Source organism: Sus scrofa, chromosome 14, assembly GCF_054392235.1.
Source record: "Sus scrofa isolate SSC_HxYL_T2T_F1_AM1 chromosome 14, Sscrofa_HxYL_maternal_Yorkshire_Landrace_v2.0, whole genome shotgun sequence".
Lineage (NCBI taxonomy): Eukaryota > Metazoa > Chordata > Mammalia > Artiodactyla > Suidae > Sus > Sus scrofa.
The window spans coordinates 21668037-21694460 of NC_139396.1; the positions used below are offsets into that span (position 1 = coordinate 21668037).

General features: G+C 40.9%; 1 long non-coding RNA gene across 3 annotated transcripts in view; it reads left to right on the forward strand.

Annotated features, from left to right (window-relative positions):
- The window catches only part of LOC106505879 (uncharacterized), a 127050-nt gene that overhangs the window by 53182 nt on the left and 47444 nt on the right, over positions 1 to 26424 (forward strand). The window contains exon 3 of one of the 3 annotated variants that reach the window (XR_014826388.1): positions 3023 to 4810. The exons of the other annotated variants lie outside the window; for them this stretch is intronic. This is a non-coding gene — a long non-coding RNA (uncharacterized LOC106505879). Of the gene's footprint in view, positions 1 to 3022; positions 4811 to 26424 lie in introns of those variants that run through there. 3 annotated transcript variants of the gene reach the window in all.

Here is a 26424-nt window from a genome sequence, read left to right on the forward strand (position 1 = left end):
CAGCAAGTAAACACTAAACCTCAAAGAAAATGTTCTTGGAGAAAAGTCAACTGTAATAAAAATGCCATCATTTGAAAGATGGGGGAGAGGGCAGAGGCCCATCAGCCTCTAGAATACCCAATGGCATTTAGATCAGAGGCCAGCCTTCCCAGGGTCCTTAGCTGAAATGTTTCTTTGGGTAAGGGGACTGTCTGAGGCTGGGGGTTCCTTGTATTGTTGGCAGCTGTGGATATTTCAACTTAGATCATGGCTCTTTGCTTGTGGTTGCAAATGTTTTGGATCAGGGCGTTCTAACTTTACTATGCACTGGAATCCTCTGGGTACCTTGTCAAAATGCAGAGTGTCATTCCTCGGGTTGGAGGAGCAGCCTGAGATTCTGCATTTCTAAGAGTCTCCCAGGATCCATGGACCACATTTTGCTCATATGATCTTCATAACAGAACTAGCGATTAAATACTATTGCCCTCTTCTGTTTTCTGTCAAAGGACACTGAGACCCAGGCACTTTAAGGAACGTGCCCATGATTATATAGGAGCAGGTCCTGGGCTGGATTCAACAGTCGGTCTCCTAGAGGGAGCTGACCCTCTCCTGCCACCTGGCTCAGATGATGAGCCAGAACAAGAAGGTGGGAGGGGGTACTGGCTTGCCTTCTGGCCCCTCCCCCAGCATTGGCAGGACCCCTCAGAGAACTGAGTGACATTCTCATGTTCTCAGGGGAGGTACCATCAGGGCAGAAGGGAACTGAATGCCCTCCCTACCCAGGCACAGGGCGAAGGTCCAGTGGGAAGCCTTACTTACATGTCCCTGGTCCTTACATCATAACACTCGAAACGGAGGAGTCCTGCTAATAGAAGAGGAAAGGAGATCCAGAAACTCATAAGACCCCAAATGCCCAGGGTCAGACAAGTTAATGGAAACAGGTCTTTATTAAGTAACTTCACAGCAAATATATACTATCAGTACTTTGATCATCTTAAATTAAAGGGCCCTTATCATAAAATATGTGGTTTTAAACTTTTTTCCAACTGACTTTATAATCCCTATGACTCCCCTACATATACATAACAAAAGAGTGGAATAAAATTAGCAAATACTAAACTCTATTTATAATTCTCAGTTTGTGGTTTTTACAAACAGTGTATGCACCTGATATCTGTTGATTCCTTAGCTTATTAGTTGCAAGGTACACTGCAACAAGGTACAAATGACATGCTTGGTGAACATCCCTTTCTAGCTATAAGACAGCAGGCAGCTAAGAATTAGGTTTCTATAGGGACATTTAGCTGTCCTACAAGCAATTAGCATTATGTCATCATACACTATCAAGGTAACTTTTTTATACTTAAAAAATTAAAATTAAAACCATTATTTGTTGGAGTTCCAGTCGTGGCTCAGCAGTTAATGAACCCGACTAGTATCCATGAGGGCTTGGGTTCAATCCCTGGTCTTGCTCAGTGGGTTAAGGGTCTGGCATTGCCATGAGCTGTGGTGAAGGTCGCAGATGCAGCTCAGATCCCGAATTGCTATGACTGTGGCATAGGCCAGTAGCTACAGCTTTGATTCAACACCTAGCCTGGGATCCTCCATATGCTGTGGGTGTGGCCCTAAAAAAGGCAAAAAAAAAAAAAAAAGAGATTTGTTAACTTTCAAATTAAATGTAACTCTTCAAAGTGGAATTAAAAAATAAAATTTGTGTATTTACCATTCAATACTGGTAGGACTTCAGTTTTTGCTGTACTGAGGGAAAAAAAAAAAACCTCAATAGCTACTTTGTATTGAGAGAATACAATGGAAAATCCCTTGTCACATCAAGAACAAGGACAACCACAGCTTGAGTGAGAAATGACAGTCAACAGTCACCAGCACTGAGATGAAATGGGTGCTGGGATCAGAGGACAAGGGTTTGAAGGCAGCTGTCATCAAACTGCTTCCCCAAGCAACTATGAATTCTCTTGAAACAAATTATTGTGTCACCAAAGAAATAGATGACATAAAAAAGAATCACATGAAAATGACAGAACTGTATAACAAGCACAAAAATAAACCCAAACAAAAAACCTGCCAACTAACAGAGAGTCAACTTACAAGATAGGTTCAGTAGAAGAACAGAGGTGACAAAGAGAAGACCAGTGAACTTGACCGAATCTAGGAATTCACCCAAGCAGAGAGAAGAGTGACTTAGTGGGGAAAAAAAAGATAGAAGCACTCTCAGGGATGAATGAGACATGAAGACAAGACTTAAGACAGGTATTGCCAGAGTCCCAGGAGGGGAGAGAGGGAGACTGAAAAAAAGTGTTTGACAGAATGGCTGAAATCCTCCCTGATTTAGCAAATAGGATAAATGCAAGGAGGTTCTAAACATACACGATGCCACATTCTAGAGCATGGTGGATTGGGCTCTGCCATGGAGCATCTAGGAGGGCCATGTGACAAAGAAGGGCATACTACCATGTGTGGACACAGCCTCCCAGGGGTTCCCAGTGAAGCCTTCCAGCTTTTCAGGTTAGGTCCTGGTCTGCAAGAACAGATGGGAGATGTTCCTTGTCCAGGAAGGTCACAGGTGAGCTGGGGAGATGGACTCATGGACCATCCAGCACGGTCAGTATCCAATGATTTTTCTGCCCCTAGACATTCCCATGAGACCTACCTCCACTTGGAGAAAGCCCTCCTACTTACACATCTGTAAAATGGGTGTACAAGCTCTCAGAGTGTGGGACACAGTTAATACAGAGAAAATAGTTGTGTAAAACACTTTTTTCTTTTTAGGGCTGCACCAAACAGCATATGGAAGTTCCCAGGCTAGGGGTCTAATTGGAGCTGCAGCTTCTGGCCTACACCACAGCCACAGCAATGCCAGATCCAAGCCATGTCTGTGACCTACACCGCAGCTCATGGCCACTCCAGATCCTTAACCCATTGAGTGAGGCCAGGGATTGAACCTGCATCCTTATGGTTACTAGTTGGGTTCTTAATCTGCTGAGCCTCAATAGGAACTCCTACTCTTTTTTTTTTCATATTAAAGAATTGGAGCCAGGCTTTCCCTACTTTTTTGAAGCTCTGCCATTCTGACTGCTGGCTCCTGGCAATGATCTGCTTGGTTGGATCCACTCCCTCCTGGCATTGAGACTCTGTACTGTGAAGGCAAGAAATGGCTCAAAAAACATTTCTCTACTTCTAAAGCTTGACAGGTGGAGGGAGATGAGATCCCTCCCCAGTGTTCTGGGTTTCTTGGCCTGTCTTTGAAAGTATTTAGTGATTTTTTTAAAATTACCTTCTGAAGATGGCTTTCTTTTCTGTAAAAGGACTCTAAAATAATGCCTTGACAAACTCAGGATTTCATGGTCTATATACATCATTTCCATCCCTGAAGACTTTCCTGTACACCAGCTGGCAACTGAAATTCTCCCTAGTGAACTTGAAGTCAATAGAAACTTAGATTTTAGTGTTTTGCAATTTAGTGTGAGAGTCACACACTCACTGTATGTCCTCATCCATCTTCCCATTTTACCTGTGAGGCAAGTGAAGCAGTGAGACCAAAACATTAAGGCTGTGGGATCCAGAGATGCCCAGATAGAGCTCTTCCAGCCTAGATCAAAATGGTCCTCATGATAGGGCAGGAGGTCCGGTGGGGTGGGGGCTGGCGTGGGGAGACACCTAACTTCTCAGGCATCTCCAGCTTGTAGGAGTAGGCAGCGTAGCTCCAGCAGAGATTCAGGTGGGCATTGGGGTCCACACCAGGAGCTTGGGTATACCATGTGGTATAGGAAAGAAAGGGGCATGGTACCTATTACAGCAGCCCTGCCTGCCAGCCCTGAGAGCTTTCTGATCAAGTCAGGTCTCTTGGTCTCCTATTTGATTATTTTGTACCTTTCTTCCCTTCAAACTATCTTCCCATCCTCACTCTTGCCTTCCTTGATCCAGAACTTTGTCTTCCCCTCATCTCCACATCACAGGACCCTCAATGTTTAATTCTTCTGCACACACTTTCTCTTTTTCCTTTCCTGGGGCAGCTCATTTACAGCCTCAGTACAGTTCCTCAGTGTGCTTCCTGCATCCCATCTTTTCTTCCCTTCTCTCTCATTTCAGATCTTCTCTCACCATGGGATCATTCTCAGCCCCTTAAAGGCACTTTGGTATCTTCCATCCTTTACAAATAACCATGTTCTCCAACCCACAGCTTCCCAGCTGCTCTATACAGTCCAAGAGCCTCTTTCCTATGGCACTCCTCATTTATTCTATAGTTGTGCCACCATGTGGATTCTGTAATCATCATGTTTAAGACCTTTCTATTGTTTCTCCTTGCTCATCAGATAAACCGCTGAGCTTCTAATACTGACCTTTGACGCTTGGAATGACCTATTCCATCTGCCTCCACCTCACGTCAGTGTCCCCTTACCTGCATCCACTAGACTCTAGCCCCAACCCTCCCTGATAGTGTGGATACACCAAGTCCTTTCTGCCTTAGGAATCTTGCATGTATTTGCTCTGCAGACATGTCCCCCCTCACGCTGTTTATATGGATATTATAATTGTGACACTCATCAAGGGAAGGGCCACCCAAGCCCATCTATACATATATCCTTGCTTAGTGCTTACCTGAAACCATGTCCACAGAAAGACATGTGGTTTTTGCAGAGATTTGAGTGGGCCATGGAGGAAGAATGGGACATACCATTTTTCCTTGTCTTTGGCTGGAATCCAAATATGTTTCCTTGTTATTTACCCCTGAGGTCCTCTGCAGTTCTTTAACATTCTGGCTGCTGTTGAGATCATGTGTAAATTAATTTTGTTTAATAAAAGTTAAATTAGCTAATATTGATTTGCTGTTGATGTTGTTTGTTTGTAATGAACTTTTCTTCTCAGCTGATGGCTAATTGCTACAACAGACAACCCAACTTGCAGGTGCTTATGGGAAGACAAGGGTATTTCTCACTCACAGCTCAGTCCTATGTGGGTCGGGGGGATTCTCTCCTCCACACAGTCATTTAGGACTCCAGGCTCCTCTGATCTTAGTTTCCAGTGTGTTCTCCATCCACTTGAAAGGTGAGAGATAATGGCAGCAGTTACCTGTAGATTTTGTAGACAGATCTGGGAGGCAGTAAATGCCACTTCTGCCCACACTGCATTGTCCAGATCTTAGTCTTGTAGTCTCAAGCAACTCCAAGCAAAGCTAATAAAAACCATACAGGTATGTGCCAGGAAGAAAGGAGAGCACAGGTAGTGGTGAGAATTAGCCTTTATTTTTTTCCCGCATTGCACAAATTTCCCAAATCTGGAAAGCATGTATAGTTCAGATGTGTCAATAAACAGACAATGAAACAAAGGCAAATATAAACACATACACAAAAGGTTTAAAGCTAAAAACCATTTGGAGACAGAAATCATGGTTTCAAAAGTGATTTTCCAGCTAATCTATATTAGCCAGGATGAGTCAAGACCACAGTCCCAAGCCAATGGTCAGCTCAGCTATGGACCTGCAGCTGCTTCACTCTGCCACTGGGGAGTGGAGCCCACAGCAATGCGCTTAGTCACAGATTGCAGTTGCCGGCCTGCCTTGAGTCAAGTCCATCTGCCCGAGGGGCTTCCCCACATAATCAGGCCCCCTGTGTAGGGGACAGGTGGCTGAGCCAAAGAGGGCCGATTGGGAAGTCCCAGACTGGCCATCTGCTCTTTTGAGAAGTCCTTTGGGTCGGGCCTACGACCCCAGCAGACATCCCCTCTTTGCTTTTCACAACAATACAAGAAAGGATGCTTCCAGACACTTCTGGCTACCACAGCCAGGCTGTTTCTCTCTGGGGGCCACGAATACCCCCAAAGCTGAGTTGGAAGCTGAATGCATGGCCTCCAAGAGCTCTGCCTGGACCCTCTGGTGCGGAAGCCATGGTTTCCAAGGAGACAAAGGGACCTGCAAAAGCCACGTCCAGATGATGCCCAGATAAGCCTGGGCCATGCCCAGGGGAGGCCAGCTTGGAGAGAGTGGCAGCTTTGCATATAGGGTAGAAGCCTGTAAAAGAAAATGTGAGGCTGGCTGGCTTCACTCCAGATGAATAACAGAGAGCAGTAGCTACTCTGCTGAGACAGGGCCGGCTGGACAGGCATTTCCCACATCACCTTGATAAGTCGTGTGATGCTAGCGAAGTGGTTCATCTCGCTCTGCCTCCGTTTCCTTCCCCATCAAATGGAAATGATCACTCGGGATAGCTGGGACGACTAAGTGGGCTGTGGAAAATCCTTGAACAGGGCTCGCCCACAGTGGGTGCTCACGGATGCCATCAGTTGTTGCCACTTCCTGGGCGTGACCTCCCACATAAGAACCTGTGCTTGAAAACTCCAGTTCTCCCTCCATGGGAACTGCCCACGCATGCACACTAGACATATGCTGTGCAGTCACTAGCCACAGATTAGCATGAAAATTGAGTTCCTTCATGCTCATGGTGGCTGGTGGCTACTATGCTGGCCATCACCGATGTGTGACATTGTGGTCTTCATGGAAGCAATGATCCAGACAGAAACAAATGGGCAGGGAGGCGTTGCTTGTCTGCCTGCTCACTTGAGTCAGGTAGGGGCGTTTCTAGGACTGGTCAGGTTCCAACCATGGTGGGGTGTGGCCACCTCTACCACATGGTCATGAATGGGGAGGAGTCCCCCAAACTCCCACAAATCAGAGACAGATGCTTGACTCTCAGGACAGATGCATGATGTACCCTTTGCCAACATCTGAGGCAATTTTGGGGAGCACAGTGGGGACTCAGTCGACATGCAATGGTACCAACCATAGGAAGCAGGGACCAGGACTGAGAAGCTTGGTGGACCCAGAACAAGCCCATCCCAGGGGGCTGGATTGCATGTCGCTGGGATTATCTTGCAACACTGGATCAAGATGTAAAGTTCCCCCAAAAAAGCAAACAACTCCCACCCCACGCGTCCCAAGGAAAACCCAAACAGGGCTTAAACTGATCAGGAAGGAAATTTATGGTTCATTTGGTATTTCATATTTTGCATATTGACTCAAATTCCAGATATCTGAAAATGTCATGTCCTATTGAAGTAGCGAGAAAGGGGAGCCTAGATTTTCTTGACATTTACATTTGCCCACCGTGGTTTGTCTGATAGTTGGTGTGACAAAGCTGTGAGCACAGACATGAAGGATGAATGTATGGGGAAACGAAGGGAATGCTCACACATTTACACAGAATCCTATCACAGCGGACTTAAGTGGAGCAGTGACATGTCCAAAGAACAGTCACATAGATCATTTAATGTGATCTGAAATCATGACTGGCTCTAGGTAGAGTTTTGATCTCACATGTAGTGGACTTCTTCCTTACAGCAAGATAGAAGTTGAACATGTAGCAACAATTTTCTGGGAATCCCTCAGAGAACGGAGGTCACAGGACAAACGCCTTTGTGAAGACAGAGAGATGTCTGCTGGCAGATGCGGATGCCCCACATGCAGTAGTGCTGTAGCCTGTGGTTTAAATGTTACACAAAGTTACACAAATGACATTTAAGCGTATGTATCATTCTTCAACTTGCTATTTGCTCTAAGCACAAAACTTTAGAGATTTATTCATGTAGGCATATGACTTTTTATTTTGACAGGTGCAAATTCTGTCATGCAACATTGAAAACTTTATCCATTGTTTCCTCTATTGAGGGGGAATTTAAGATGTTTCCCCAATTCCCATTATTTTCTTTTTTTTTTTAAGTACTCAGTTTATTTATTTATTTAAATGATTTTTTTCCAAGTATAGTTGGTTTACAGTGTTCTGTCAGTTTTCTACTCTACAGCAAAGTGACCCAGTCACACACACACATATACATTCTTTTTCTCACCCATTATTTTCAATAAGAGTAACTCTGTGAAACAGGGGCATGGTGAGGCTCCCCTTGGGGTCTGGCTCTCACACTTGGCTTCCACTAGAGTCGGATAGAGAGCTTTAACAACTCTTGAGTCTTAGCCCTCCACCCCAGAGTGTCTGCAGCCTCCTGTACGGTGCTGTGGTCGGAGGTGGTGCAGGGGGCAGCGGACGCTGGACCTAGCTGAGGTCAGGGATTATGGAAGACCCGGGCACTCAGGCAAGACTATGAAGCATATCAGTGATACGCAGCTCATCTCCCAGGCCATGTGTGCATGGATGTGGAGGGGTTAACGTAAAATGAACACCCCCAGCCTTTGGCCAGGCTGTGCGTGAGTACCAGACTTCAGCCTGCTTCAGTTCTCTGACATTCCTCGGTACTGGCTGCCTCTGGGTCTAGAAGGGGTACCGGGCAAATGCCCTCAACAAAGGCTGCGCTTGTGCTCCACTTTGTTTTGGCAGAAGAAATATTTGGTAGATAACTCACCTGTCTTTTATGGCCCAATCAAGCATCATTTCCTAACACTCCTACTACACTGCTTTCCTGTGCATCCCCACCAGAGGTCCAGGGATGACACAGGAATCAACTGTAGTGGAGAGCAGAGTGGCAGCTGTGCCAGCGTCCCCAGGCTGACCTGGACAGTAGGGGCACTTTCCCAGACATGCTCTTCCTTCCCTGGATAATCTCTTTCTGCCGGGGTCCCTTGTCCCTACATTGCTAGTTATCCTAGTTGTCCTACCAGGTGCCCTCAAGGCCGACCCCAGTGGGTCTGCCTTGGCCCCTGGTCATCTCCAACTATAAACACAGCGTACACACACACACACACAAATACAAACACACTATGTACATGTGTACATGTATGGCCTTCTACTTAATACAGATCAAACACAACCAGGGGACAACAAAGAGGGGTGTGTGTGTGTGTGTGTGTGTGTGTGTAGACATCCAGGTATTTTTTTTTTTTTGTCTTTTTGCCATTTCTTGGGCTGCTCCCTAGGCATATGGAGGTTCCCAGGCTAGGGGTCAAATTGGAGCTGTAGACGCCAGCCTATGCCAGAGCCACAGCAATGCGGGATCTGAGCTGCATCTGCAACCTACACCACAGCTCACGGCAATCTCAGATCCTAAACCCACTGAGCAAGGCCAGAAATCGAACCCACAACCTCATGGTTCCTAGTTGGATTCATTAACCACTGAGCCACGACAGGAACTCCAATATGCAGATATTTTATAATAATTGAAACAATTCACATTAAAAGGGCTTAATTGGGAACTCTCTTGTGACGCAGCAGGTTAAGGATCCAGCGTTGTTGCTGTAGCAGCTCGGTTACTGCTGTGGTGTGGGTTTGATTCTTGGCTCAGGAAATTCCATATGATATGGGTCTGGCCAAAAAAAATAAAAAAGCAAACAAACAAAAATAAACAAAGGGCTTAATCATTTCAGGACCTTTTGCATATAAAGAAGTGAACTAATTAACCCAAAGTTATATTTATTAGACAAAAAGTTTTAAAAATACTCACTTTAAGGAGTTCCCATTGTGGCTCAGTGAGTTAAGAACTCAACTAGTATCCATGAGGATGCATATTTGATCCCTGGGTCTGCTCAGTGGGTTAAGGATCTGGCGTTGCCATGAGCTGTGTTATAGGTCGCAGTTGTGGCTTGGATCTGGTGTTGCTGTACCTGTGATGTAGGCCAGCAACTGCAGCTCTGATTTGACCCCTGGCCTGGGAACTTCCATATGCGGAACAAAAATCTTTAACTGATGTTGCCAAGTTACTCTCCAAAGAATCACACCAATTTGTACTCCCACAATCAGGTTATGAGTTTACTTAATTCCCTACAGCCTCATCCATATATTGGGTGTTATTCGACTTTTTAATCAAGGCCCATCTGATACGTATTTCTTGTTAAGTTGTGCTCGTAAGAAGCCACAAATGAGGTTTACAACCTCTTTATTTGTTTCTTAGCTAATTTTACATAACATTTGCAAATTGCCTCTGCCCAATTTTCTACATAATTCCTCATCTTTGTCATAGGGGTCCATATAAGCCCCTTAGAAAAAAAATTAGCCGCTTGTCAAATACATCAGATATTTCTTTTCAGGTCATCATTAAAGAAAAAAAAAAACAATTTTGTTTCCCTATACAAAATTTAATTTTTTATATGGTCTAATTTTTAAAAGTCTTATCCATATTGGCTTTTACTTAGGGATACCGATATTAAAAATAGGAGGACTTGATTTTAGGTTCATTATTTGGCCAATTAATCCTCTTCCAATGACAGAAAAACCATCTTGCAGCCAACATCTCAATACTTTACGGACTTCTGATCTAAAATAAGAGACTTAAAAACTAACAAACAAAAATACTGAGGCAAACAATGGCTTAAATTCTATATTATAGAAAAAAATATTCTGATTTCTAAATGCATATAAAATATTTAAAACAACTGTTAGAAATTAAATAAATCCCAAATAAATATAAAAAGAGACTATGCTTATGGCTAGAAAGATTCAATACTGTTAGGATGGCAATACTACCCAAGCAACAATACCCAAGTATTTCTAGGATTCAAAACTACGCAATGCAGTCCTTCTCAAAATTCTAATGGCCCTTTGTGCAGAAATGAAAAAGCTGACCCTCAAATTAATATGGAATTGCACGGAACCTCTAAATAGCCCAAAACAATCTTAAAAAAGAAACACGAAGTTGGAGGACTCACATTTCCTGATTTCAAAATTTATTTCAATGATATTGTAATAGAAATAGTGTGGTACTGGCATGAAGACAGACGTAGAGATCAAGTGGAATAGAATTTGAGTAATCAGAAATAAATGGACACATCTATGGGTCAATTAATTTTCAAAAAGGGCGCCAACTCCATTCAAAGGGAAAAGAATATTCTCTTCAACAATGGTGCTGAGACAGCTGCATTTCCACATGCAAAAGAATGGATTTGGACTCCTACCTCATATTATGTACAACAATTAACTAAAAATGGATCAAAATACTAAATACGAGCTAAAATCATAAAATGGATCAAAATACTAAATACGAGCTAAAATCATAAAACTCTTAGAAGAAAATATAGGGGTAAATCTTCATGATTTCAAATTTAGCTACAGATTCTTAGATATGACACTACAGGGTAAGCAGCAAAAGAAAAAAATAGATAAATTGGACTTCATCAAAATTAAAAAATTTTGTGCATCAAACAACATTATTAAGAAAGTGAAGGAGCTTTACTCTCGCTCAGAGGGTTAAGGATCTAATGTTATCCCTGTGAAGATGTGGTTTCCATCCCTGGCCTGGCTCAGTGGCATTGCTGCAAGCTGCGGCATAGGTCACAGCTGCAGTGCAGCTTCAGTGTTGCTGTGGATGCGGAGTAGGCCCACAGCTGCAGCTCTGATTCCCTGGCCCAGGAGCTTCCATATGCCATAGGTGCAGCCTAAAAAGAAAAAAAAAAAAAAAGTGAAAAAATAACTCACAGATGGGAAAAAAGCGGAAATCATATATCCAATAAGAGATTACTGTCTAGAATTTATAAAGAACTTCCAAACTCAACAGCAAAAAAAGATAAGAAAACAAATTTAAAAATGAGGAAAGGACATGAAGAGGTATTTTTCCAAAGAAGATATACAAATGGCAAGTGAGTACATGAACAGACACCCAACACCACTAGACACAGGAAAAATTCAAATCAAATCACAATGAGAAACAATTTCACACCTACTATGATGGCTATGAGGGTTCATTGCTGGTGGGATTGTAAAATGATACAGCTGCTATGAAATACAGTTTGGCAGTTCCTCAAAAGGGTCCATGTGGATTGCCATATGAAGCTTAACTTCTACTTCTAGGAATAGACACAAAGGAATTGAAAGCAGGGACTTGAACAGATACTTGTACACCAATGTTCATGACAGCACAGTTACAATAGCTAAAAATGGTGCAGAAAACCCAAGTGTCTATAGATGAATGAAAGATAAACAAAACGTAGTCTCAGAGTTCCCACTGTGGTACAGCGGTAATGAACCCAACTAGCATCCATGAGGACATGGGTTTGATCCCTTGCTCCACTCAGTGGTTTAAGGGTCTGGCGTTGCCACGATCTGTGGTATAGGTGGCAGAAGGGGCTCAGATCTGGCATTGCTGTGACTGTGGTGTAGGCCAGAACCTGCAGCTCTGATTCGACCCCTAGCCTGGGAACTTCCATATGCTGCAGGTGTGGCCCTAAAAAAAAAAAAAAAAAAAAAAAAAATGTGGTGTCTACATACAATGGGCTATGATTCAGTCATAAGAAAGTATGAAGTGCTGACATATTTGACAACATAGATGAATCTTGAAGGTATAATGTTAAGTGAAATATGCCAGAAACAAAGAAAAAATGATATATGATTCTACTTAATGGACTATCTGGAATAAGTAAACTCATAGAGACAAAAAATAGATTATAGGTTACCAGGGTTGGAGAGGAGGCGGGAATGGGGAATTATTGCTTAATGGTTACAGACTTACTCTTTGGGGTAATGAAAAAGTTTGGAAATAGCAGTGATGTTTGTGCAACACTGTGAATGTAATTAATGCTACTGAATTGTACAATTAAAATGGTCAAAATGGCAAATTTTGTGTTCTATATTTTATCACAATTTAAAAAAATAATAATTTAATATACATCTAACTACTGAATTTTATACTTTGAATAGGTAAACTGGAGTTCCCGTCGTGGCACAGTGGTTAATCAATCTGACTAGGAACCATGAGGTTGCAGGTTCGATCCCTGGCCTTGCTCAGTGGGTTAAGGATCCAGTGTTGCCGTGAGCTGTGGTGTAGGTTGCAGACGCAGCTTGGATCCCGCATTGCTGTGACTCTGGTGTAGACCGGTGGCTCCAGCTCTGATTCAACCCCTAGCCTGGGAACCTCCATATGCCGCGGGAGCAGCTCTAGAAAAGGCAAAAAAAAAAGACAAATAAATAAATAAATAAATAGGTAAACTGCATGGTATATAAATTATATTTCAATACAGCTGTTTAAAAATTTATTGTTGATCTGGCGTGGCCTCTTCAATCTTTTCAGATTTCTTAAGGAAGTTACAGAGATACTTAGCATATAAACTGAGCATTGCCCTGGAAATGCTGAAAAAAAGAAATAGCTTTACACTCATGTTCACAGTTAAAAAGGAATGCCTGGCTCTTCACTCAGTCTGAAGTGTCTAAAACCACATTGTTGGTGTTTTAGTTTAAGATTCAATGGCATGCTCATCATCCAGATGTGGCTATTGACATACCTACACTTCGTATAGGAGTGTCTAGAATCGTGGCTCTCCTGATTATAGGATAAGTTAACGGAAATATCTGTTTTTCATAAATGTGTTGGGTTTTTTGTTTGGCTTTATTTTATTAAAAAAAAAAAAAGGAACGCCTGGTAACCCCTCACTGGCATTTCAGAGACAGCCTTTGTCACCACTACTTTGGCATACAGAGTTAAGTATAAAAATGTGTCTAATGGAGTTCCTGTCATTGCACAGCAGAGACGAATCCAACCAGGAACAATGAGGTTGCCAGTTCGATCCATGGCCTCGCTTAGTGGGTTAAGGATCTGGCGTTTCCGTGAGCTGCGGTGTAAGTCGCAGATGTGGCTTGGATCTGATGTTGCCGTGGCTGTAGCGTAGGCCGGCAGCTGCAGCTCTGGTTGGACCTCTAACCTAGGAATCTCCACATGCCATGGATGCGGCCCTCAAAAAACAAAAAAGACCAAAAAAAAAAAAAATGTGACTAGTACCTCAGGTCAACTCTCAGGGCCTCAGTTTCTTCATCAGCAAAGTTAGAGCATGGAAACAGGTGTGTGCAGCCCATGATTGTGTTTTGCACTAGTTAGCAGAGAACCTGGGCCACCCAGCCATAAGCTGCTTTTTTTTTTTTTTTTTATCAGTTCTTCAATTCCTTTTTCATCCCAGAGGAGAAGCATCAGCAATGAGTGGACCCCAGCTGACGCTCCCCGCCTTCCCAGTGTGAATCTCCTAGATTAAGTGCCTGGGGCACTTCCAGGCCATTTCTCCTGCACCATTTCCACCAGGCCACCAAGAGGAAGCCGCATGTTCCATGGGCACACACACACACACACACACACACACACACTCCACCATGTGGGGAAGTCAAGGCAGGCCCCCTGTCGGAGCAAGATTGTCAGATTGTAGAGCAGGGTTCAGTCACAGGTAGATTTTTGTTTTCTTCACCTCGGCTTTGGCTAGAGTTGATTTTTCTTACGCAAAGGATAAATTGATCTTATCTTCTCAGCTGGCCAGTCAGGCAAGCAAACGGTGGACAAAACGGGGGGTAAAGCAAGCAAGATTTCCTGTATGAAAGAGAGAGGGAGAAGAAAGGTTGTTCCCCCAGATCAGTTGGTCCATGAAAGGGGAACAATGCTCAGGACTTAGCAAACTTAATGACAGAGTTCTTTTTAAAAAAAAAAAAAAATCTTTTTTTTTAGGGCTGCACCCATGGCATATGGAAGTTCCCAGGCTAGGGGTCGAATCAGAGCTACAGCTGCTGGCCTACACCTCAGCCACAGCAACACCGGATCCAAGCCGTGTCTTTGACCTACACCATAGCTCACTACAACACCAAAGCCTTAACCCACTCAGTGAGGCCAGGGATCAAACCCAAGTCCTCATGGATCCTAGTGGGGTTTGTTACCACCAAACCACAATGGGAACTCCTACAGTGCTTTTTTAAAACTGTTTTTGAAATATAATTCACATACCATAAACTCATCTTTTAAAGTTTAAGTATATTCAGAATCGTGCATCCACCACTTCAGTTAATTTTAGAACATTTATATTACCTCAAAATGAAAGCCCGTTCCCCTTAAGCCTCACCCCTCATTTAAAAACCCTGACCAGTCCTATGTGATTATTAATCTACATTCTATCTCTATAAATTTGCCTATTTTGGAAATTTCACCTAAATGGAATCACTCAGTATGTGGTCCTTTGTGTCTGGCTTCTTCCACTCAGCATACTGTTTCCAAGATTCATTCTTATTTATCAGTACTTCATTTGTTTTTATGTCAAATAATAATCTGTTGTGTGACTATATCATGTTTTATCTATCTATCAACAGATGAGCATTTGAGTTGTTTCCACTTATTAGCTGTTATGAATAACGCCTCTAAGAAGTTTGTGTACAAATTTTTATGTAGACATACGTTTTCATTTCTTTTGGATATAGACTGAGGAGTGGAATTGCTGGGTCCTATGGCAACTCTGTGTTTAATGATGTGAAAAATTGCAGGATATACCTTCTAGAGCAATTGCATCGTTTTGTATTCCCACCCGCAGTGTATGAGGCTACCACAGTTTCGCAGACCCTCAATACATTAAAAACAGAGTACCCTAGGACTCAGCAACTCCACTTCTAGATGTATATGCAAGAGAAATGAAAACATACATTTGCACAAAAGCCTGTGAATTCATATTAATAGAAACATTATTTACTATAGCCAAAAAGTGAAAGGAGCCCGTCCCAAAGATCACTTATTATTGTATGATTCTATTTATATGGATGTCAAAAATAGGCAAATTTATAGAACCAGAAAGTGGATTAGTGGTTGCCAGGGGCTGAGTGGGGGCACAGGTGGGGAATTAGAGGGAGGGACTCCTAATGGGTACAAGGTTTCTTTTTGGTATGATGACAATGTTCTAAAATTAGAGTGTGGTGATTGTTGCACAGCTTTGCAAATATACTAAAACCCAATGAACTGTGTATTTTAAATGAATGAACTTTATGGTATGTCAATTAAATATCAATAAAATTGTTTTAAAAAGAGAGAGGGATACAGAATTAGGTCTCATTACCCTGGGTCTCCAGTGTTCCTTCTACTTAGATTTAGTGTCTCTATTTCGCACACACACATCATGGCCTTTTTCTTTTCTCTTCATCTTTCAAAAGTATCAGTAACTTGGAAATTCTGTTCACGATCATGAGACATTATTAAACTGATTGAAATCTCAAGTAGACAAGGAGAGGGAGTGGACCATTTGGACTTTGGTTTCCAGGACAATAGGGCAGATGAAACTCACATGTGCCTTCTTTCTTCCTTCTATATACATATCAAGATGTGGATAAAATGTAGAACATTAAACACACGTAAGACCCCAGTTCCAGAAGTAGAAAGGGAGCTTAGAGTGAGAATGGAGGACTAGAGCAGATGCTTCGAATCCCAGGACACAGGATTGGGTATCATCCATCTGAACAAAGACTTCAAGGAGGAAGGAAGCCACCTTGTCTACTACAGAGAGACACATCCCTCTAAACAATGAGCAGCGGACAGCTTCCACCTCAATGATGGAAAGTGAAAATCTCTGCCCAGTGTGCTGGGGACATCACCAAAATGTTTGGTTCTGCTGGGGCAGAAAAGTAGCACAATGCTCAAGGAAAAGGTGAGGATTAAGAAAGAATGATGGGCTGAACTCGTAAAGAATATGCCTTTCTTCAAGCATGCAGGAAACAAATGCAAGTCTCCACAGATACTAAGATTCAACATCATAAAGTCTACATTCTCAGATACATATTTTATTGCAGTAAAATTAGAAATGCAATGCAAAAACCAAAGAGGGCAAAATATTTAGAGCTGAATAACACTGAAAATACTACCATATCAGAGAATGTAGGGTGCAACTGAAGTTGTATTTATAGCAAAAAATAGAAAGGTGTAAAATTAACCAACCAAGATTTAACTGAGAAAGTCATTAAAAGAACATCTGAGCAAACCTAGGAAGTGGGAGGAAGGAAATATTGAATGCTGAAAGCTTCAGGGGACCAACTTCTAGCAAGACAGAGCTTATAAAGGGGGAAAGTCAAAAATAAACAATGTAGAAATGAACAGCAAATGTAACTACTGACAGTATTTTTTAAAATATGATCAGGGTTTCCAGTCCAAGATGGCGTTGACCTAAAACAATAGAACAGCCAGTTTATTTTACCAGCAAAATGGGTTTATTTGGAACAGCAAAGAATTCCAATTTGGGATATGTAATCTATGGTTCAGAGAACAAAGGGGAGGCACATTCTTTCATAAAGGAGAGGGAGAATTGGGAGGGACTGTTATAAAGAGTCCATTGGAAGAAACTGGGTGTTTCAAGTGTAGTGATTTTCATTGCTTGAGTCATGACAGTCTCTCATTGGCTGGACTTTTGCCAGGCAGAGAAAACTTTCCTTTTGCTGGGTACTAAAGTAGTAGTAAACCTTCATTTTGTTGGAGATATAAAGTACATCTCTTTGTGTTGGGTCTGCAATTGATGTGGAGTGGTAGAGCATAAAAGCTCCTCCTTCTGACATCCCAACTCCATTTTAAACAATGTTTCTGTTTATTTCTCTCTGTTTAATTTTCATCATGGCAACAAAGCCTCCTGAACTCACCTCCTCCCATATCAAGTCTATGGTTACATAGGAAATAATTTCATCTGAAATCCAGAAACTAGCTGAGAAAATCCTATACAATGGACAAATGAATGGGGGGAAAAAAAACCCACAAGGAAATGGGTCTTGGCACACTCTCAACTACTGGGAGCCAATGAGGAAAAAAAAATGCCACTTGGACAATTATAAAAGTTTGAGACAACAAAGAGGAAGGAAGGACTAGGCTGAATAATAGGGTTAATCTTCCCCGTCAAGATTGGAAGATGTGGCTATTTTATCTAATGCACAGAAACCAACACAGAGAATAAAGGAAAATGAAGAAAGAGATAAATATGTTTCAAATAAAAGAACAAGAAAAGCTCTAGAAACAGATCTTAATGAAATGAAGATAAGTGATTTATCTGATAAAAAGTTCAAAATAACAGTCATAGGGATACTTACTGAGGTCAGAAGATTAATGCATGGAAAAAAATAACAAAAAATAGAAACTCTAGGGAAATATCAAACAGAAATCACAGAGCTGAATAATACAATAACTGAATTGAAAATTTCAATTAGAGAAGTTCAATGGCAGACTAAGTTATGCAGAAAAAACAATTTGCAAACTCAAAGACAAAGCAATGGAATTCACGCAATCACAGGAGCAAAAAGAAAAAAAAATCAAGAGTGAATAGAGCTTAATGGATTTAAGGAACACCATTGACTATACCAATGTATTTGTAATGGGGGTCTCAGAAGAAGAGAGACAGAAAGAGGCAGAAAGTTTATTTAAAGAAATAGTGGCTGAAAACTTCCATAACCTGGAGGAAGAAACACAATCCAGATCTAGGAAGCCTATAGACTTCCAATTAAAAGGAATCCAAAGAGCCTGCATCAAGACACATTACAACTAAATTGCCAAAAGTTAAAGACAAGGATAGAAACTTAAAATCAGCACAAGAAAAACAACTTATTACATACAAAGGAACCCTGTAAGACTATCAGGAGATTTTTTCGGAGCTGAACTTCACAGATGAGAGTGGAGTGGCATGAAATAGACAAAATGCTGAAAGAGAAAAGGCTGTTGACAAAGAAATACTCAGAAAAGCTGTCCTTTAGGATTGGAGGAGAGATATTTTTTTCAGAAAAACAAAAGCTGAAGCAGTTAATCACCACATGTCTGGCCTTAAAAGAAATGTTAATAAAAGTATGTTAATTAGTAACATGTAATTAAAGCATGTGAATTAGTAACAAGAAAATATATGATTGTATATATTTCACTGATAAAGGTAAAAGTATAGTTTAATTCAGAAAAGTGGTGGTGGGTAAATCACTTATGAATATATTATGAAGGTTAAAAGATAAAAGTAATGAAAATAACTACAATAATTTATTTATGGATATACAAATTAAAAAGTTGTAAATTGTAACATCAAAAATATAAAACATGTTAGGGGAGAATAAAAATAGAGGACTTTAGTATATATTTAAACTTAAATTTTTGTCAGCTTAAAATAGACTATTATAACTATAAAGATGTTTTATATTAAGCCTCATAGTAACCACAAGAAAAAAACATATAGTAGCTACACAAAAGACAAAGTTATCTAACATACCACTATAGAAAACCATCACACCACAAAGGAAATGACAAATAGAAGAAATAAACAAGGGAATTACAGAGTGGCTATAAAAGAATTACCAAAATGGCAACAGTAAGTCATCAATAATTACTCTAAACATAATAGACTATATTCTCTAATTGAAAGCCACAGGGTGGTTGAATAGCCAAAAAAAAAAAAAAAAAAATCAAAACCCAAATATATATTGCCCACAAGAGACTCACTTAGTCTCTAAGGCCCTACAGATTAAAATTTAAGGGATGGAAAAGATATTCCATGTAAATATAAATTTAAGGAAGGCAGATGTAGCTATACCTATAGCAGACAAAACAAATTTTAAACTAAGGATTGTAATAAGAGACAGAAAATGTCATTGTATGATGTTAAAGGGGCCAATTCAACAAAAGGATATAACATTTGCAAATATGTAGGCAACGAATATAAGAGCACCTAAATATATAGAAAAAAACTTAATAGACCTGACAGAAGAAATAGATAGCAATATAGTAATATTAGGAGACTTCAATAGTCTACTTACAAGATTGGACAGATCATCCAGACAGAAAATCCATAAAAATACATTGGACTTAAACTACATGTTAGACCAGGCAGACTTAACATCTTTCACAGAACATTCCATCCAAAAAAGTAGAATACACATTATTTATTTGCAAGTGCATATTCAGCATTCTTCAGGATAGAATATATGTTAGGCCACAAAATGTCTTAATAAACATAAGAAAACTGAAATCATATCAGGCATCCTTTCTGAATAAGATGGTATGAAACTAAACACCAATTCAAGAAGAAAACTAGAACATTTACAAATATGTAGATATTAAATGACAAGCTACTGAGTAACCAATGTGTCAAAGAAGAAATCAGAAGAGAAATCAAAAGAACATCTTCACATGAATAAAAATAGAAATATGACATACTGTAACTTGTGATGCAGCAAAAGCAGTTCGATGGAAAATTTCATAGGAATAAACACACTAAGAAAAATGAAAGAGCACAAATATGCAAGGCATACCTCAAGAAACTAGAAAAAAAGAGCAAACTAGTAGAATAAGGGAAATACCAAAGATTGGAGTAGATATTCACGCATGTGGATTGGAAGAATTAATACTGATAAGGTGTCCCTACTAACCAAAGCAATCTACAGTTTAATACAATCCCTATCAAAATCTTAATGACATTTTTTCATAGAAGCATGAAAAATAATCCTAAAATTTATGTAAAACCACAGAAAATCCAGATTAGCAAAAGCAAACTTGAGAAAGAAGAATGAAACTAGAGACCCCATATTTCCTGATTTCAAGCTATATTACAAAGCTATAGTAATCAAAACAGTATGCTAGTAGCACAAAAACAGACACATAGGTCAATGGAACAAAAAAGAGAAAGCCCAGAAAACAAACCCTTACTTATACAGTCAATTTTTGACATGGAAGCCAAACATAAATCACGGGAAAGGGACAGACTCTTCAAAAATTGGTGTTTGGAAACCTGGACAGCCACAGGCCAAAGAATAAAGCTAGACCCCTAGGAGGGCCCCTTGTGGTGCAGTGGAAATGAATCCGACTAGCATCCATGAGGATGCAGGTTTGATCGCTGGCCTTGCTCAGTGGGTTAAGGATCCAGCATTGCGGTGAGCTGTGGTGTAGCTCACAGATGCAGCTTGGATCTGGCATTGCTGTGGCTGTGGTATAGACCAGTAGCTGCAGCTCCATTTCGACCCCTAGCCTGGGGACTTCCATATGCCATGGGTATGGCCCTAAAAAAGGAAAATAAATAAATAAATAAAATAATAAACAGACCCCTGAGTGGACCTAAAAATCTGTGAATAAAAAAAAAATACTGATAATTTCTAATTTTTACTTAATTAGATAAAATAATTGTTGATTCCAAGTTTGAGAGTCCGAGTTGCTTTTTCTTGCCTAAATTTTACCAATTGTTCTTTTGACATTTTTAAAACAAATTCAGCTTCTTCCAAATTTGACCTCATGTGTGCTGCATGGATCTAAAGCTCTCATTTAATTTATTTTCTCTTTTACTGTATTTCTTATGTGAGGCAGTAATTATTTTACACTACTAGATTTCTTAAAAGACCTTAATAATTATCCAAACAGAAGTGCTCTCCTTCCTTAGCATCCTGACTTGGTACTTGTAGTTTGGTAGCACAAGCTACTTACTTCAGCTTATATCTGTTACTCTCTCTCCCTCTCTCTGTCTCTCTCTCCCTTTCTCTCTCTCTCTCCCTACCTCTGTCTCCCTCTCTCTTCCTCTCTCTCCCTTCCTCTCTCTCTCCCCTCTCTCTCTCCCTCTTCCTGTCCCACCTCCACCCCCACGTCTTCCATGTAGAAAATGATGCAAACACATACCTTAAAATGACCATGTGGGCTATCTTGCCCTAGAGAGCCCCAGTTTATGATTTTTCGTCCCTGGTTAATTTGGAGCCAACCCCTACCCCCACCCCAATCCAACCCCAAACTTTCACGATCAAAAGGGACACCCTCTGGTAAAGGAGATGGACACCTGCCAGTTTAGGAATCTTTCTCCCTAATCACGAGGTGATGCTGCCTCAGGCAGACCCACGGCTGTTGTCTCCCCATTGGGGCTACGTGCAGGCAGGCAACAGCCTGTACGTGGATTGCGTCAAGGGGTTTAACAGGAGAATCCGCCCATCCTGAAACTGCTTTTGAAACAACGATGTGGGCTGTGAGTGTTCCAACCACAGGTCAAGGAAATACACATATAAACTCCTCAGGCAGCCTGCAAAAGCCTGCGTCCATTTGCTCTAGAGCCTCTGCCTTTGAGGTAGCATTGCATTCTGGAAGAATGAGATTCATCCTCTTGATGGAATGGTGTCTGTGGATCTTTTGATTGGGTTCTAATCAGAAAATGGGGCGGAAAAAAATTTGTCTGCAGTCAAAATTCCTGCTTAGGATGAGTCTCCAGAATGGAGACTGACACCCAATGCTCTGCTGCAGGTGCTTCTCCCTGCAGGGTCCCTCTTCTTTACTAGAGGCTCTTTCAAAATATGTGGCCAAATAGGCGTTTTTAGGCCAAGGAATCCCATTCAGAGTTGTGAGTTGCTCCTGTTATAAAAAATTGGTTTTGTGGGGGTAAAAGGAGCATATTTAAGCCCCTACATTTTAGCTCTCTTCGTGGCTCTCCCACCTACTCATGGGATCTGTGGTTTCGTTGAGGATGTTTTGTTTGGGGGGAGGGATACCAATATAATACTTTTGCTTATTTTTATTTTTTATTTATTTTTTTATTTTTATAATTTTTTTATTTTCCCACTGTACAGCAAGGGGGTCAGGTTATCCTTAGATGTATACATTGCAATTACATTTTTCCCCCACCCTTTGTTCTGCTGCAACATGAGTATCTAGACATAGTTCTCAATGCTACTCAGCGGGATCTCCTTGTAAATCTATTCTAGGTTGTGTCTGATAAGCCCAAGCTCCCGATCCCTCCCACTCCCTCCCCCTCCCATCAGGCAGCCACAAGTCTCTTCTCCAAGTCCATGATTTTCTTTTCTGAGGAGATGTTCATTTGTGGTGGATATTAGATTCCAGTTACAAGTGATATCATATGGCATTTGTCTTTGTCCTTCTGGGACACCATCCAACTCCTAGAAGAAAACATAGGCAAAACACTCTCTGACATCAACATCATGAATATTTTCTCAGGGCAGTCTCCCAAAGCAATAGAAATTAGAGCAAAAATAAACCCATGGGACCTCATCAAACTGAAAAGCTTTTGCACAGCAAAGGAAACCAAAAAGAAAACAAAAAGACAACTTACAGAATGGGAGAAAATAGTTTCAAATGATGCAACGGACAAGGGCTTAATCTCTAGAATATATAAACAACTTATACAACCCAACAGCAAAAAAACCAATCACTCAATGGAAAAATGGGCAAAAGACCTGAATAGACATTTCTCCAAAGAAGATATACAGATGGCCAACAAACACACGAAAAAATGCTCCACATCGCTGATTAGAAGAGAAATGCAAATCAAAACTACCATGAGATACCATCTCACACCAGTCAGAATGGCCATCATTAATAAATCCACAAATAACAAGTGCTGGAGGGGCTGTGGAGAAAAGGGAACCCTCCTGCACTGCTGGTGGGAATGTCAACTGGTACAGCCACTATGGAGAGCAGTTTGGAAATACCTTAGAAATCTATACATAGAACTTCCATATGACCCTGCAATCCCACTCTTGGGCATCTATCCGGACAAAACTCTACTTAAAAGAGACACGTGCACCCGCATGTTCATTGCAGCACTATTCACAATAGCCAGGACATGGAAACAACCCAAATGTCCATCGACAGAGGATTGGATTCGGAAGAGGTGGTATATATACACAATGGAATACTACTCAGCCATAAAAAAGGATGACATAATGCCATTTATAGCAACATGGATGGAACTAGAGAATCTCTAACTGAGTGAAATGAGCCAGAAAGACTTTTGCTTATTTTTAAAAACTGAGTTATAGTTGATTTACAATATTGTGTTAGTTTCAGGTGTACAGCACAGTGATTTATATATATATTCTCTACATTTATATATGAATATATATTTTTTATTATGCATATATTCTTTTTTCAGATTTTTTTCCCTTACAAATTATTGCAAAATATTGAGTATAGTTCCCTTGCTATACAGTAGATCCTTCTTGGTTATCTACTTTATATATAGTAGTGTGTGTATGTTAATCCCAACATCCTGATGTATCCCTCCTCCCATCCACCATTGAGGACTTCTTTTTAAACAAGAACCCTATGTATCTGATTCTATAATGATGCTGGCCTTCATTGCCAGGCATCTATAATGATGCCCAGCGCTTCATGTAAGCCCTGTCAGATTTCCCTGAAGGTTTGTCTGCTCTCCTCATTCACTGAAAGCTTTAAGGTAGGACTTAAGTCAAACTGCTGCTTCCTTTTAAAACTCCTCCTGAAAATTTTCCTTATTATAAAAGTAATGTAAAAAAATTTAATCAGTTCAATGATATTTAAAAAATGTTATTAAAAAAGTGGAAGAGGAGTTCTCGTCATGGCTCGATGGCTAATGAATCCAACTAGGAACCATGAGGTTTCGGGTTTGGCCCCTGGCCTCGCTTAGTGGGTTAAGGATCCGGCGTTGCCATGAGCTGTGGTGTAGGCTACAGATGTGTCTCGAATCCAGCGTTGCTGTGGCTGTGGTGTAGGCTGGCAGCTGTAGTTCCAATTAGACCCCTAACCTGGGAACCTCCATATGCCGTGGGTGTGGCCCTAGAAAATGCAAAAAAAAAAAAAAGTGCAAGATCTCCCTCACCTCTCTCCAATCATATTTCTCCAGGAAATGTCTTTCTTTTTGTTTGTAGAAACATATAGAGAGAATGTATCTTCCTATATAATTCAGTACTTGAAAATTTTTTATTTTTAATTATGGTAAAGTATGTATAACGTAACACTTACTATCTTAATCATTTTTAAGTGCACTGTTCAGCAGTGTTAAGTATGTTTACCATGTCGCACAACCATCACCACCATCCTTCTCCAGAGCTTTTTCAGCTTGCAAAAATGAAACTCAGTCCCTTCAACACCAACTGCTCTCTTGTTTAAGCAGCTGTCACTGGGCTGGTGGGCTCAGTGTCAACTCCGCTTGACCACCTCTGTCCCCTTAAACACCAACTCCCCAATACTACCCCTCTGGCTCCCAGAAACCATAATGCTACTTTCTGTAGCTAAGAATTTGACACCTCTAGGGACCTCTATAGGTGGAATCACACAGTGTTTGTCTTTTTGTGACTGACATTTCATGTAGCGTAATTTCTTCCAAGTTTATCTATGTTGTAACATTTCCTTCCTTTTTAAGACTGCATAGTATTCCATTACATGCACATGCCATTTTACATTATTTGGTTAACCCACTCATCCCCTGATGAATGCTTAGGTTATTTCCACCTTAAAGAGTATTTCTGGAAGTAAAATTCAACCCAGACCACTCCACTCTGGAAATGGAGAACATATTCCCCATATATTCATGGAATTATGTATCATATTCATTCCTTTATTAAGTGCCTACAGTTTGCCAGGCAATCCCACCATGTGTTTATTACACTGATGAGATAAAATGGACATGAGTCTGCTCTCATGGATCTTGCTATTGAATGGCTCATACAAAATACAAAGGAGAAGAATAAAACAGGCTATGAGAATACAAGCCAAGTCAATGATAAGAGACCAAGGGAGAGGTCGACCTTGAATGTCAGGATAGCATTTCTGAGATATTGACAGTTAAGCTGAGGCCTCTGGGATTCAGAGCCAGACATGCAAATGGGTGAACTTGAGGCAAAGGGAGGCTTATCATTTAAAAATGCCCTGGAGCGGAAAAGCACTTGGCTTGAGGTGGCACAGGGAGGAGGCTGGTAGGGCGGGTCCCTGGTGAGCTGGAGGAAAGGTGAGAATGGAGTAAATGGGCAAGCCCAGATGTGACTTCAGAGTATATTCTACGTGCAAAGGAAAACCTCGGAAGGCTTTAAGCCAGGATGTGGCATAACCATCGTTCAAAAAAAATAATAGGTGGCCACTGGGAGAAGATTAGTTTGAAGGAGAACAGGAAGGGAAGTAGGAAGGCCATGAAGGTGGCTACTGCAATAGTCCAGGCATGAAATAAAGGAGGTGGGACCTGGTAGCAGCAGTGGGATTAGGGAAAAGTGGATGACTTTGATATATATATTGGACTTAAACCAGTGGGGCTTGTGGGTGGATTAGAGGTAGGAGATGAGAGAGAGATAAAAAAATGAAGACAATGCCTTTCTTTTCAGTTTCTTTGATCTTGAATCAAAGACACTTGCTGGCTTAGTATCCCTGAGTTGTAGTGGGCTTGGTAGACCCAAAGCATTTGACGAGGTGTTTTTTTATGGAACTGAGCCCTCCTCTTGCTCCCACTTTCAACAGCTGCAGAAGGCAGGCCACTTCAGGACCTTTAATTTCCCCTAACCCGCTCTCTTGTTTAAGCAGCTGTCACTGGGCTGGTGGGCTTGGTGGCAACTCTGCTTGACCAGCAGCAGAAAGCTGTTTTGATAACAGCATATGCACAACAGCCAAGAAGTGTGGGGACCTTGTATTTTTTTTTCCTCCCTTTTCTAAGCCATATCACAAACCTTATCTATTATCCATATGAACATTTTTTTTCAAATATTTTAAATCATAAGAAGAGGGAGAAACAAAGTGAAAATTGGAGAAGTAAAAGAAAAATACTAGTCCTTACTGCAGCTATCTTTCTTTGGGAGACCACGATTCCTTGTCTTAAAAACCAAAGATTTTATTCAGTTTTTCAAGTTTCCAAGTTTGGGAAACAATGAGATAACATCAGTTTTTCAAAACACAAACACCCTTCTACCAGTAAAAATCTGAAGCTAACATTTAAACACCTTTGCATGTGTAGAACTTATAATGTGTATAGAAATATCACGGTAGTTATAAAGCATTTCCCTTCTTGAAATGGACTAAAAGAAGTACTACAGCTGG